This window comes from Somniosus microcephalus, chromosome 8 (assembly GCF_052327205.1).
Source record: "Somniosus microcephalus isolate GS21.2 chromosome 8, FLI_Smic_1.0, whole genome shotgun sequence".
NCBI lineage: Eukaryota > Metazoa > Chordata > Chondrichthyes > Squaliformes > Somniosidae > Somniosus > Somniosus microcephalus.
This window is the reverse complement of record NC_140994.1, coordinates 22,085,215-22,099,464: the sequence shown is the minus strand read 5'-3', so window position 1 is coordinate 22,099,464 and position 14,250 is coordinate 22,085,215. Positions and strand designations below refer to the sequence as shown.

The window sequence follows — 14,250 nt, the reverse complement described above, 5'->3', positions numbered from 1 at the left end:
CAATTTTCACCACTTGCATTGCTTCTACCTTTTCCACTTCTACTGAAATTTTGTCAGCATCCACTTTCTTAGTAAACACTGATACAAAGTACTCATTGAGTATTCTAGCCTTGCCCTGCGCCTCTAAGCCTTTTTTGTCCCTAATAGGCCCCACCCTGCCTCTTACTACCCGCTTACTGTTTACATGCCGGTAGAAGATTTTTGGGTTCCCTTTTACGTTAACTGCCATTCTACTCTAATATTCTCTCTTTGCCAATCTTATTTTCATCTTCACTTCCCCTTTCAACTTATTGTATTTGGTCTGGTTCTCCCTTGAAGAATTCACTTGACATTCATCATACACCCTCTTTTTTTGTTTCATCATCTTCTCTATCTCCCTCGTCATCCAAGGAGCCCTTGCTTTGGTTCCCTTACCCTTCCCTCTTGTTGGAATGTACCTAGCCTGTACTTGGAACATCTCCTCCTTAAAGATCACCCATTGCTCCGTTACAGTTTTTCCTGTCAGTCTTTGGTTCCATTTTACCCTGGCTAGATCCTTTTGCATCCCATTGAAGTTAGCCCTATTCCAGTTTAGAAGTTCCACTCTAGATTGTTCCTTGCTCCTCTCCATTGCTAATCTAAATCTTATGATACGATGATCACTCGTACCCAAGTGTTCTCCCACAGACACTTGGTCAACCTGGCCCACCTCATTCCCCAGCGTCAGATCCAGCAATACCTCCTTCCTAGTTGGGCAAAGAACATACTGGTCAAGGAAATTCTCCTGAATACATTTCAGAAATTCCTCCCCCCTCCTTTCCCTTTACCCTAGCATTATCCCAATCGATATTTGGGTAATTAAAGTCCCCAATATCACCACTCTATAGCTCTTGCATATCTTTGCGATTTCTCTGCAGATTTGCTCCTCTACCTCCCTCTCACTATTTGGAGGCCTGTAGAATACCCCCAATAGTGTGATTGTACCCTTTTTGTTCCTTAACTCTAAACAAATGGATTCTGTCCTTGCCCCCTCAAGGGCTTTAAACTAATTAGTGGGGGGGAGGTTTTAAGAGAGCGAAAAATAAAAATGACAGCGGAGAAGGCAATAGAGCAAGGTAGCAGTGGGGGAATTAAAAACCAGAGCGGGTCAGGAAGGGACAGAATGTATAATGATAAAGGTAAAGTAGTAAAAGGGGTAAAAGCAGGAATAAATTGTCAGAAAACATATTTGAAAGTTCTTTATCTGAATGCACGCAGCATTCGTAACAAAATTGACGAGTTGACGGTGCAAATAACTACACATGGGTATGATCTGGTGGCCATTACGGAAACATGGCTGCAAGATAATCATGAATGGGAACTAAACATACAAGGGTATTTGACAATTAGGAAGGACAGACAGGAAGGAAAGGGAGGTGGGGTTGCTATGTTAATCAAGGATGGAATCACTGCAATAGAAATGATATTGGGTCAAAGGATCAGGATAGTGAAACAGTTTGGGTGGAGATAAGGAATAATAAGGGGAAAAAGTCACGAGTGGGCGTAGCCTATAGGCCTCCTAACAGTTGCAACTCTGTTGGTCGGAGTATAAATCAGGAAATAGTTGGGGCTTGTAATAAGGGAACAGCTATAATCATGGGGGATTTTAACTTTCATATTGACTGGACTAATCAAATTGGGCATGGCAGCATTGAGGAAGAGTTCATAGAGTGTATTAGGGATGGGTTCCTTGAGCAGTATGTAACTGAACCAACCAGGGGGCAGGCAATCTTAGATCTGGTCCTGTGTAATGAGACAGGATTAATAAAAAATGTCCTAGTAAAGGATCCCCTTGGAATGAGTGACCATAATATGGTTGAATTCCAAATTCAGTTTGAGGGTGAGAGAGTTGGATCTCAAACCAGCGTACTAAGCTTAAATAAAGGAGACTATGAAGGTATGAGAGTAGAATTGACTAAAGTGGACTGGGAAAACAGATTAAAGTGTAAGACGGTACAAGAGCAGTGGTCTACATTCAAAGAGATATTTCACATCTTTCAAGATAAATATATTCCACTGAGGAAAAAGGGGAATAAAAGAAAAGACAGCCATCCGTGGCTTAGTAAAGTAATAAAGGATAGTATTCGACTGAAAACAAGGGCATATAAATTAGCCAAATCTAGTGGGAGGATAGAAGATTGGGAAGCATTTAAAAGCCAGCAAACAATAACTAAAAGATTAATTAAGAAAGGGAAGATAGATTATGAAAGTAAACTAGCAAAAAATATAAAAACAGATAGCAAGAGTTTCTACAGCTATATAAAAAGAAAAAGGGTGGCTAAAGTGAACGTTGGTCCCTTAGAGGATGGGACTGGGAAACTAGTGGTGGGGAACATGGAGATGGCAAAGATGCTGAACAAATATTTTGTATCAGTCTTTACAGTAGAGGACACTAAAAATATCCCAACACTGGACAAACAGGGGGCAATGGGGGGGGGAGGAGCTAAACACAATTAAAATCACTAAGGAGATGGTACTCAGTAAAATAATGGGACTTAAGGCGGATAAATCCCCCGGACCTGATGGCCTACATCCTAGGGTCTTGAGAGAAGTGGTGGTAGGGATTGTGGATGCATTGGTGATCATTTTCCAGAACTCCCTGGACTCAGGAAAGGTCCCGGCAGATTGGAAAACTACTAATGTAACACCCTTATTTAAGAAGGGAAGTAGACAAAAAGCTGAAACTATAGACCAGTTAGCCTAACATCTGTGGTTGGCAAAATGTTGGAGTCCATTATTAAGGATACAGTAACAGAGCATTTGGATAAACATAATTTAATAGGACAGAGTCAGCATGGTTTTATGAAGGGGAAGTCATGTTTGACAAATTTGCTCGAATTCTTTGAGGATGTAACATACAGGGTGGATAAAGGGGAACCAGTGGATGTAGTGTATTTGGACTTCCAAAAGGCATTTGACAAGGTTCCACACAAAAGATTACTGATCAAGATAAAAAAATCACGGGATTGGGGGTAATGTACTGGCATGGGTGGAAGATTGGCTATCTAACAGAAAACAAAGAGTTGGGATAAATGGTTCGTTCTCGGGCTGGCAATCAGTAACTAGTGGTGTTCCGCAGGGGTCAGTGCTGGGACCCCAACTCTTTACAATCTATATTAACGATTTGGAGGAAGGGACCGAGTGCAACATATCCAAGTTTGCCGCTGATACAAAGATGGGAGGGAAAGCAGTGAGTGAGGAGGACATAAAAAACCTGCAAAAGGACATAGACAGGCTAAGTGAGTAGGCAGAGATTTGGCAGATGCAATATAATGTTGGAAAGTGTGAGGTTATGCACTTTGGCAGAAAAAGCAAAGAGCAAGTTATTATCTAAATGGAGAGAAACTGCAAAGTGTTACAGTACAAAGGGATCTGGGGGTCCTGGTGCATGAAACACAAAACGTTAGTATGCAGGTGCAGCAGGTGATCGGGAAGGCCAATGGAATCTTGGCTTTTATTGCAAGGGGGATGGAGTATAAAAACAGGGAAGTCTTGCTGCAGTTATACAGGGTATTGGTGAGGCCACACCTGGAATACTGCGTGCAGTTTTGGTTTCCATATTTAAGAAAATATATACTTGCTCTCGAGGCGGTTCAGAGAAAGTTCACTCGGTTGATTCCAGAGATGAGGGGGTTGACGTATGAGGAAAGGTTGAGTAGGTTGGGCCTCTACTCATTGGAGTTCAGAAGAATGAGAGGCAATCTTATTGAAACATATAAGATTGTGAGGGGGCTTGATCGGGTGGATGCGGGGAGGATGTTTCCACTGATGGGTGAGACTAGAACTAGGGGGCATAATCTTAGAATAAGGGGCAGCCCTTTCAAAACTGAGATGAGGAGAAACTGCTTCACTCAGAGGGTAGTAAATCTATGGAATTTGCTACCCCAGAGAGCTGTGGAAGCTGCAACATTAAATAAATTTAAAATGGAGATAGACATTTTCCTAGCAGATAAGGGAATTAGGGATTACGGGGAGAGGGCAGGGAAGTGGACGTGAGTCTAGATTCGGATCAACCATGATCCTATTGAATGGCGGAGCAGGCCCGAAGGGCCGTATGACCTGCTCCTGCTCCTACTTCTTATGTTCTTATGTTCTTAAGAGCAACATCCCTTTCCAACACTACAATGTCTTCCTTAATCAGCACTGCCACCCACAACCCTTTTTTCCTTCCCTATCTTTTCTGAACACCTTGTACCCTTGAATATTAAGTGCCCAGTCCTCACCATTTTTAAGCCACATTTCTGTTATTGCCACTACATCATATTGCCACACGGCTAATTGTGCTTGTAGCTCACCAACCTTATTCACCACACTTTGCATTTACATACATGCATTCTAAACCCATTTTTGAATTTTTCGTAGACTTTCTTAGTCTGCTCCTATCTAATATGGTGCTACTTCCGCTTCTAGTTCTACTTTCTTCTCTAGTAATATCCAACACACTCACTCTTTTATGCACCTTATTCCTCTTTTCTACTCCTATATGCTGGTTCCCATCCCACTGCCAAGCTAGTTTAAACCCTCCCCAACAGCACTAGCAAACTTCCCCATGAGAATGTTGGTCCCGGCTCTGTTGAGCCGTAACCCGTCCGGCTTGTACAGGCCCCACCATCCCCAGATATGGTCCCAATGCCTCAGGAATCTAAAGCCCTCCCTCCTGCACCATCTCTCCAGCCACACATTCATCTGTTCCATCCTCCTATTCCTGTACTCACTAGCACGTGGCACCGGGAGTAATCCGGAGATTACTACCTTTGAGGTCCTGCTTTTTAATCTCTTTCCTAGCTCCCTATAGTCTGCCTGCAGGACCTCATCCCTCTTCCTATGTCGTTGGTACCGATATGAACAACAACCTCTGGCTGTTCACCCTCCCCCCTCAGCGTGTCCTGCAGCCGCTCAGTGACATCCTTGACCCTGGCACCAGGGAGGCAACATACCATCTTGGAGTCACGTCTGCGTCCACAGAAACGCCTATCTGTTCCCCATACCAATTAATTCCCTATCACTACTGCTCTTCCACTCTTCTTCCTCCCCCCCCTGTGCAGCTGAGCCACCCGTGGTGCCGTGGCCTTGGCTCTGGCTGCTCGCCTCGGAGGAACCATCACCCCCACCAGATTCCAGAACTGTGAACCGGTTAGCGAGCGAGATGCACTCTGGGGATTCATGCCCTACCTGCTTCTCTGTCTGGCGGTTACCCATTCCTTATCTGCCTGCACATTCTGAGGCTGCGGGGTGACCACTTCTAAAAACGTGCTTTCCAAGTATTTCTCAGCCTCGTGGATGCACTGTAGTGACTCCAGCTGCCGTTCAAGCTCTGAAACCCAGAGCTCGAGTTGCTGCAGTTGACACTTCCTGCACATGTGGTCGTCTAGGCCGCAAGAAACATCCAGGATTTCCCACATGGCACAGGATGTGCAAATCACGGGACTGGGCTGCCCTGCCATGCCTCTATTTACCAGACTATGGAGGTAATTTTGCAGAAATAAACTTAAAACTTAACAAGAAACAGTCAACAGCTACCCACCAATTAGCACTACCCTCTATTAGATAGGTGATGATCTACTTAGCAGAAATATACTCAAAACAGAATAAAAAGAACTTACCACAAATACTCACCCTATACTCACCTCTCAGCTCCTTTGTGCCAGCGACACCTTTGAATTCTGACGTCGCTCCTTCGTTGTGTCGCTTGCCGACTGTCTCCCTCGCAGGTAGTGTGCTCACTCAGACTCCCAGGCCTCTGCTCCGTGCTGCCTTTAACCCCGGTCTCCGACTCTGTACCTGCCACAGGTTCGCTCACTCAGACTCAAGGACTTGCCATCCATTCTGTCATCTGACGAAGGAGCAGCGCTCCGGAAGCTTGTGATTTCAAATAAAGCTGTTGGACTATAACCTGGTGTTGTGTGACTTCTTACATGCATTGAAAGAAATTACCTTTTTTACCAATTTTGTTAGGAGCTGCATTGCGCAATTATTTCCATGTTAAAAAGCTCTGCTCTGGGCCTTAAGTTATGGAATTCCCTCCCTAAACCTCTCCACTTCTCTACGCCTCCTCCTTTAAGACGCTCCTTAAAACCTACCTCTTTGACCAAACTTTTGGTCACCTGTCCTAATATCACTTTATGTGGCTCAGTGTCAAATTTTGTGTGTGAAGCGCCTTGGGACTTTTCACTATGTTAAAGACGCTATATAAATGCAAGTTGTTGTTGTTGCTGCTTGCTGTGACATAATTCAATATAAATATCCCCATTTGCCATCAAGTACAAAGTGCGGTATTGAGGATGAGCTTGTCTCGCAGCTTAATGCATCTTTAAAATTGGGCCTATATATGGACTAGGTTTAGAGGACGGTTAGTTACAAAGCTAAACATTGATATACGACTGCTCAATGTTAAGTGCCTATAAATGTTGTAAATATTTCAATTTCATTAAATGTTCATAAATAGATAATGTAATTCAACATGTATTGCTTTGTGTGGTAGATAATATTGTCAGAATGGCTCTTGTCTCCTATTTTGTTTCGCTTTTGCTTATATCGTGTAGCTCGTGGTCCAAATTAAAAAACAGGAATTATCATAATCAACTTTATTGTCATTGTTAGTGCACAAGTGCAGTACAACGAAATGTAGGCTTGCGGCTCCCGAGAGTGTACATTTAGATTAAGACATTTAAACATTCAACATTAATTTGGCTTGTAATACATTAACATAAACATAATAAAGTGCATTGGCAGATGTGCAGGCTTTAGAGTTTATTTGTGGAGTTCAGTAGGATGACAGCCCTGGGAAAGAAGCTGTTCCTAAATCTGGTCGTTCGGTGATGGACCTATATTATTGCTGGTGTTGACTACAGTCGTAATAGGTCTTAACAGAAGATGCCACCACCTTGGTCAAACAGGCATCATGTGCCAACATTCCACTGTTATGAAGCATAACTCTCGACTCCACAGGTTCACTTGACATAACACAGTTAACAGCAGCGCTATGAATTTAAATCAGAGTGATAAATGCCTATAGAAACCATGCATGTTGCTCTAGTTTCCAATTAATTATGTACGCTGATGCAATTTCCTGGTTAAAAAATAACATCCGTAGTGAACATCTTGAGATGTTTGAGTCTGTTTTCTTTACTTCTTTTCCAATTTTCCACCCTCTTGAAGATGCCGATTCATGCTGCAGCAAGGGTGAATGTGTGGAGGGGGGAAGGAAGAGGAACAGCATCCAGTTACCCTCCCAAGTGTCCAGTTCCCATGTGTACGATCAGTATCATTGGGCTATTCAACTATAGCGAAAAGGAGCAGGATTTTCTACGCCCTGGTCTGCAGACACGGGCCAATTTTGTAGCTGAGAGTAGCTTGCTCCTCATAGATCATACCTGGGGCTTTTGCATTGACATTTATTGACTGAATATAACGTCAATGGAAATAAAAAGGGGGAGAGATGTAAAACCGATTCTCTTGCACCCGTTTTACACTATTTTACATAATTCTGCACAAAGTCAAAATTACCCCCTGCTTGTTTAGGTTACACTTACTTTTCTTTCATATTTAATATACCTTCAAATGTTCTCTCTTTTTGCTTGACTGACTCTTTTCTTGGTGGTACACTTAATTTATTTTAGTCTGTCCACTATTCTGCTGAAGATTGTTTTCTTGAAATCATATATTTCTGCCCTGGTTCTTGCTGACACCAAATAGAACAGGAGGAGGCCATTCAGCCCCTCGAGCCTGTTCCGCCATTCAATGAGATCATGGCTGATCTGCGATCTAACTCCATATACCCGCCTTTTGTCCATATCCCTTAATATCCTTGGTTAATACAAAGCTATCAATCTCAGATTTAAAATTAACAACTGATCCAGCATCAATTGCCGTTTGCAGAAGAGAGTTCCAAACTTCTACCACCCTTTGTGTGTAAAAGTGTTTCCTATTTTCACTCCTGAAAGGCCTGGCTCTAATTTTTAGACTCTGCCCCCTAGTCCTAGAATCCCCAACCAGCGGAAATAGTTTCTCTCTACCCTATCCTGAAAACTTCGATCAGATCACCCCTTAACCGTCTAAATTCTAGGGAATACAACCCTAATTTGTGTAACTCTCCTCATAACTCAACCCTTGAAATGATCTCAAATTTGGTCATATTTTGATGAATTGTTCTCTCAGATTCCATCACTTCTAAATTGTGGATGGCATTCTGATTGCTAGGAAGAACCAAGGGTGGATGTGAGGTCCTTTGGTGGCACATGTCGGTAGAAATTACTAGTTGGTGATGTATTCATACAAATACTTTTTGTGCTCATATCAAATTTCTCTCTGGCACCATTTTAAATGTGTTTTATTTTAAACAGGTTAATGCCCCTGTTAAAATATGGACAGGAATTTAATAGAAATGTGTTTACTGTAATCAGTCGTGTGTCATGTTCCCTGGTTCAAATTCTGTCGCCACACTTCCACTTGGATGTTCCCTGTGTAATGGGACGATCTTAGTCCATATCTAATAATATTTGTAAATATGCTGCTGGACATAGTTATTTCAAAGTTTGAGACTGCACAATAGTTGTGAAAATAAAATAAAAATTGTAATTGCATAAACAGTAATAAAACAGATTTCCTTTCAAGCCTCTCTTGTAAATTTGGTGAACAGAGTATGCTTGATTGGCACCACTGCCACTGAAAGCCACCTCTTTGAACAAGATTTTTGGTTACCCCATCTAATATCTCCTCCTTAGTAGCTGAGTCCATTTTTGGCATTAATCCTCTGTGAAGCACTTTGGGACATTTTTCTATGTTAAAGTTGTTCTTCTATCCACCGCCCCCCCCCCTCCCCCCTCCCCATCATTGGTGTACTGAGCTACGGTATGTATGATCTACAGGAGGCACTGCAGCAACTCATCAAAACACCTTCCTCCCTTGCAATGTCTACCACTAAGAAGGACAAGAGTAGCAATGTTGTGGGAGCACCAACACCGCCACATTTCCCTCCAAGTTGCACACTATCCTGACTTGGATATATGTCGCTGTTCCTTCAACACCGCTGGGTCACTATCCTGCAATTCCTTAACCAACATCATTGTTAGAGCACCATCATCACAAGAACTACAGCAGTTCAAGGATAAGGTCCATCACCACCTTCCCAGGGTAACCAGGGATGGACAATAAATGCAGCTTTGCCACATCCCAAAGACAAATAAAAATAAAATGTAAAAAGTGTAATAGGGAGTATTAATAATTAAAGGAAGCAAGAGTGACATCATTTCTATGTCAATTGATTTCATAGAAACATAAAAGATAGGAGCAGGAGTAGGCCATTCGGCCCCTCGAGCCTGCTCTGCCATTTAATGAGATCATGGTTGATCATCCAAATTCAGTACCCTGTCCCTGCTTTCTCCCCATATCCCTTGATCCCTTTAGCCTTAAGAAATATATCTAACTCCTTCTTGAATATATTTAATGAATTGGCCTCAACTGCCTTCTGTGGTAGAGAATTCCACAGGTTCACCACTCTCTGGGTGAAGAAATTCCTCCTCATCTCTGTCCTAAGTGGCTTACCCCTTATCTTTAGACTGTGACCCCTGGTTCTGGACTCCCCCGCCATCGGGAACATCCTTCCTGCATCTAGTCTGTCTAGTCCTGTTAGAATTTTATAAGTTTCAATGAGATCCCCTCTCATTCTTCTAAACTCCAGCGAATATTTCAAAGGTTCCAGATAGTAGTAGGCCTTGGCTAAGAGGAATACTGGGGAGGACGGTCTCTTGTCCAAAGTAATGAATCTACCTGTTTCTAAGGGGTATTGAAGTAATAATGAAAAGCTTCTTCAGTACATGGGGTACGAAATGTCAACACTCCCTTGTTAAAGTGGGGATATTCCCTTAAAGGGGAACGTGGGCTGGATGCGTGCATCTTGCTGGTGGAGATTACTGCTAAATAGCATGCTGGTCGTGTGCACTTTTAATAGAATAACTGATGAACTGGGTGAGTCAACCTCCTTAAAAGGAGTCCTGGTGGTCTGACTGTCTATTCAAACATTTCAAATGTGCAGCGTGGTTAACCTCAGAAGGAAATAGAAGCAGAACGGCTACAAATGAAACTATTGTAAATGAACAGGAATTGAAAATAAACTTTGCTTTTTACCACCTGCATGTGAGTCTGATTTTTAAACTGGGTATTTACAGAAATGTTAGTTCTCACTCGGAGAGAGAGAGTTTCAATTAAATACAGCTTTTTTCAACCAAAGAGTCTGGGAAATTTTATCCCATTGTTCCTGGTTTAAACTTTTCGGTGAAGCTCTCCCTTCATATTTTAAACATACACAAGTTTAAAGGTACGTGGAAACACTGCGGAATGCTGCAAATCACAATCGACATGAATACTCTGGGTAAATTGTCACTACTGGTGTGAAGGCTCTACTTCAGAAATCCCTAAGTGAGCTTTGGAGGTTGATATATTCAGCTGCATCAGTGTGAAATCTTCTGCCTGGTAAATAGCTTTGCTTACTAATTTACAAAAACAATATAATTCAAAATGACCAAATTTCATTTTTAAGTATCTACTGTTTGATCCCGACGATAATTTGAGTAACAAATACAATACGATGGGCAACAATCACCTCTTGCACGTTATTTCGTCGGGTTTACTCGCTATTTAAAAATAACATTCAGTGGGGAACCTCGGAGCACCTTCAATATCACACTTCCCCAAAGCATGAACTGAACGGTTGCTGCATCCTGCTTGTTTGTTTTAACTCTTATGAGTTACGTTCCAAGAACGCATGTGATCAATTCCTACCGACAATTAAATTCCTGAAATTCTTAAGCAGTGCAAGGAATACATTTACTTAAAGGAACCCTGTCTTCGGGGGAAAATGTTTGGCCAGCCTTTTACTGCTCGGGGTAGGAGAAGGGCTGGAACAGCTGTGTGGCATACTCGTCATGGCAAGAGGATGTGCACACGAGGGCGGGGGCAATGTGTTTTTGTACAATTTGGACCGTTGTGCCACCTTTGTAAACATATTTGAATGAAGAGAGTCCCTTTAAGGTAGTGTTCCACTCCTCGTTTTAATGTTTTTGTGAGCGTTGTGCTCATTAAAGCATTCCATTGCAAGCCAGTATAAGTTGGTGAAGTGTAAAGCTTCCTCTCGCCTGCCACAAAAACTTGTCAGATAACAAAGGACCATTGCCCAGCACACGTCATTCCACACAATAGTAAGTCTGCTAATTTGGTGCTAATTAGGGTCTGTTTTGTGCTGTTATTCCAGGGTGTGTCTTGTCCTCCAAGGGGACCAACCAGAAATTTGGTCTTGTCCTCCAAGGGGGCCAACCAGAAATCTGGTGTTGCGAATAAACACGACCTACATTAGGAACAGGATTGAGGCTGCTCAATCTATTTCATGCAGGAGTTCTGCAGCCAACAGAGAGAGCATTCTCTCGTCACATCAGTCTGACCTGGATCTGAACCGAGGTCCAAAAGGTGAAAGTACAGTGAGCTAATCCTCTGTGCCAATCAGTAATCACACCCCACCCCACTCAAAGCTGAAGTGCAGACAATTCTGGAGTCAGTTGCTACCAGTCCTGGTAGAGGTGATGGTCAGATTTTTAAACCAGGATCTGCCTTTCCTGTTTAGACACTACATTTTATGCCCTTATCACAGATTTTCTTCTTCAAGCCCTGTTGAAGACTGATGAAAGTTATTCAAATGAAGTAACTGAGTTAGGGCGACATGAAGCTGGGTACTTGAACTCTTAAACTTGTGATTACAAGTCACATACTCCACTGCTTCAGGTACGAAAGCATGGTCATTTTTGGGGGGGATGGACTTATGATAACTTAACTCAAAAATAATAACAATATAGGATAAACATAATTGCAATCTGGGACAATGTTTCAAAATCAATTATTTATTCAAATAGTTAAATAAAAGCTGTAATTCTTTGATTCACTAAGATTGAAATATTTTGCACACAGGATTGCTGAATTTCTGATGCTGAAATAATTATTACGACAACTTTATTGGTTAATGTTTTGTGGTTTTTCAACATTCTTTTTTCTGAGCTGACAGAAATTGATCACATTTCCACATCGCTCCAACGCAAGAGGAACATTACACCAATTCTTCAATAACAGCAGTTAGGGACAGCTCCTATTCTATTCAGGCCTGGAAAAACAATCTCCCTCCACGTCGCACTTTAGTGTATTCATTAACATTCAATGTAGCCATGTCATTTATTATGCATGCACACCGAAGGCTCTCCAGTACTGCTCACGGTATTATCTTTACTATTAATAGCTGTGTAACTGTTGTCAAACTGTGTTCCGAACAATGATACTGACTTTTGTCATTATTTTTCTTTTGTGAAGTTTGTGCTCATCAAGGTGAGCTGTGCTGATGTTTGGGTAACGGGACACTTTCATGTCCCTGATCCCTAGCATCAAATGACTGAGTTATGGAGAAAATTGGACTCTTTAGCCCTGAAAGGCTATAAAATGTTTCCAGTGGCAGGAGGGTTGGTAACCAGAGGCAACAGATTTAAGGTAACTGGCAAAAGAACCAGAGGCAACATGAGGAAAAAAATTTCACGCAGCGAGTTGTTGTGACCTGGAATTCACTGCCTGAAAGGGCGGTGGAAGCAGATTCAATGATAACTTTCAAAAGGGAATTGGATAAATACTTGAAGTGGAAAACATTTGCAGGGCTATGGGGAAAGAGCAGGGAAGTGGGACTGTAACTGGATTGCTCTTTCAAAGAGCCGGCACAGGCACGATGGGCCGAATGGCCTCCTTCTGTGCTGTATCATTCTTTGATTTTTAACTGAGAAGAGACCTTATAGATGTATCTCAGGTAGTAAAAGGCATATTTCAACTTAAACCATGGCATTGGGACAATTTGGCACAAATTACAATTGGTGAAAGGCAAATTTAGGACTAATGTCAGGAGGTTCTTTATGTAGAACTAGCTGGGGGGGGCCCGGCGTTGCCTAGGTTTTTTTGTGGAATGGCAGTTTACAGGGCCGCGCGGTTGATGGCCGGCCGCTGCCGCTCCCCCGCTCTGTGTCTCGGGCCGAGCGGTTGTCAGGCCCGGCCCGGCCCGAGTGAGGCGAACTCACCTCCTGCTCCGGCGGGCCGGGAGCGGGATACTGTGCCGGAGCCGCAATGTGGGGGTTTGTTGTGCTGGTGCTGTCGCTGTCGGTATGAAAAAAATGTCGGCGACGTTTCGGGAGGCTGCAGGATTAGGCCCGCCACACACGGAATGAAAGGCCCCCCGTGACACACCGATTGGTCAACCATCAGGTCAAAACTGTAGGATTGGTCAACCATCACGTCACTCAAAGCTAATGAGCGGTAGGATTGGTCAACCGCTAATGAGCGGATTTTTGAACGTTTTTTGTATACTGTCCAAACAATTTTTGTCTGACCAAAAAGTAAATATGCCTATGACACTCCCCTGATCATAACCTTTCCTTTGATATAACATATGTGTAGGTACGCTCTATAACTTTTGAGTGTATAGCGGACAGACAGACAGACAGAGAGACAGACAGACTCTGTATAGATGATCAATACTTGGAATGTACTTCCAGATAGGATGACGAAGACAAAAACCCGGAATCATTTAAGAGGAAAAGGTTTAACAGAGAGAATTGGATGCTGCATTGGAGGCACTGTGGGATTTTCTATCTGGCGGTGTTGTGATTATGCCAAGTTTTGCTATTTTTTAGCCTTTTTATTTTCCTAATTTATGACAGTGGGACACCTAGTGGCCAAAAACATTTCAGCACCGACTCCACACACTTTTATGAAAGCAAAATACTGCGGATGCTGGAAATCTGAAATAAAAACAGAAAATGCTGGGAATACTCAGCAGGTCAGGCAGCATCTTAACAGAGTTAACGTTTCCTCGGCCTCCTACACTCTTCCAATGAAGCTCAATCTAAACTCAAGGAACAGCACCTCATCTTTCAATGAGGCACGTTACAGCTTTCTGGACTCAACATTGAGTTCAACAATTTCAGATTTTAGCCTCTGCCCCCATTTTTTTGGACAGCAGCTGTTGCTGCTGATTTTGCTATTTCCATTTACACCTCCTCTAGACCCCTCTTTAGTTTCTTTACTTGTCCTATTACCATCTCCTTTCGCCTTGCACCATCATCCCCATTGTCATTTAATCTCTCCTGCCTTCCACCCTATTGTAGACCTTCCCTTTTGTTCAAAAAAAGAGTTCTGACGAAGGGTCATCGACCTGAA

At 42.7% G+C, this 14,250-nt stretch overlaps 1 protein-coding gene across 1 annotated transcript in view; it reads left to right on the top strand.

Annotated features, from left to right (window-relative positions):
- The first annotated feature begins 11,629 nt into the window (after positions 1-11,629).
- The window catches only part of xpnpep1 (X-prolyl aminopeptidase (aminopeptidase P) 1, soluble), a 112,766-nt gene continuing 110,145 nt past the window's right edge, over positions 11,630-14,250 (top strand). Inside the window, exon 1 of the mRNA XM_085994327.1 lies at positions 11,630-11,790. The gene's annotated coding sequence lies outside the window, so the exon portion shown is untranslated. The remainder of the gene's footprint in view (positions 11,791-14,250) is intronic.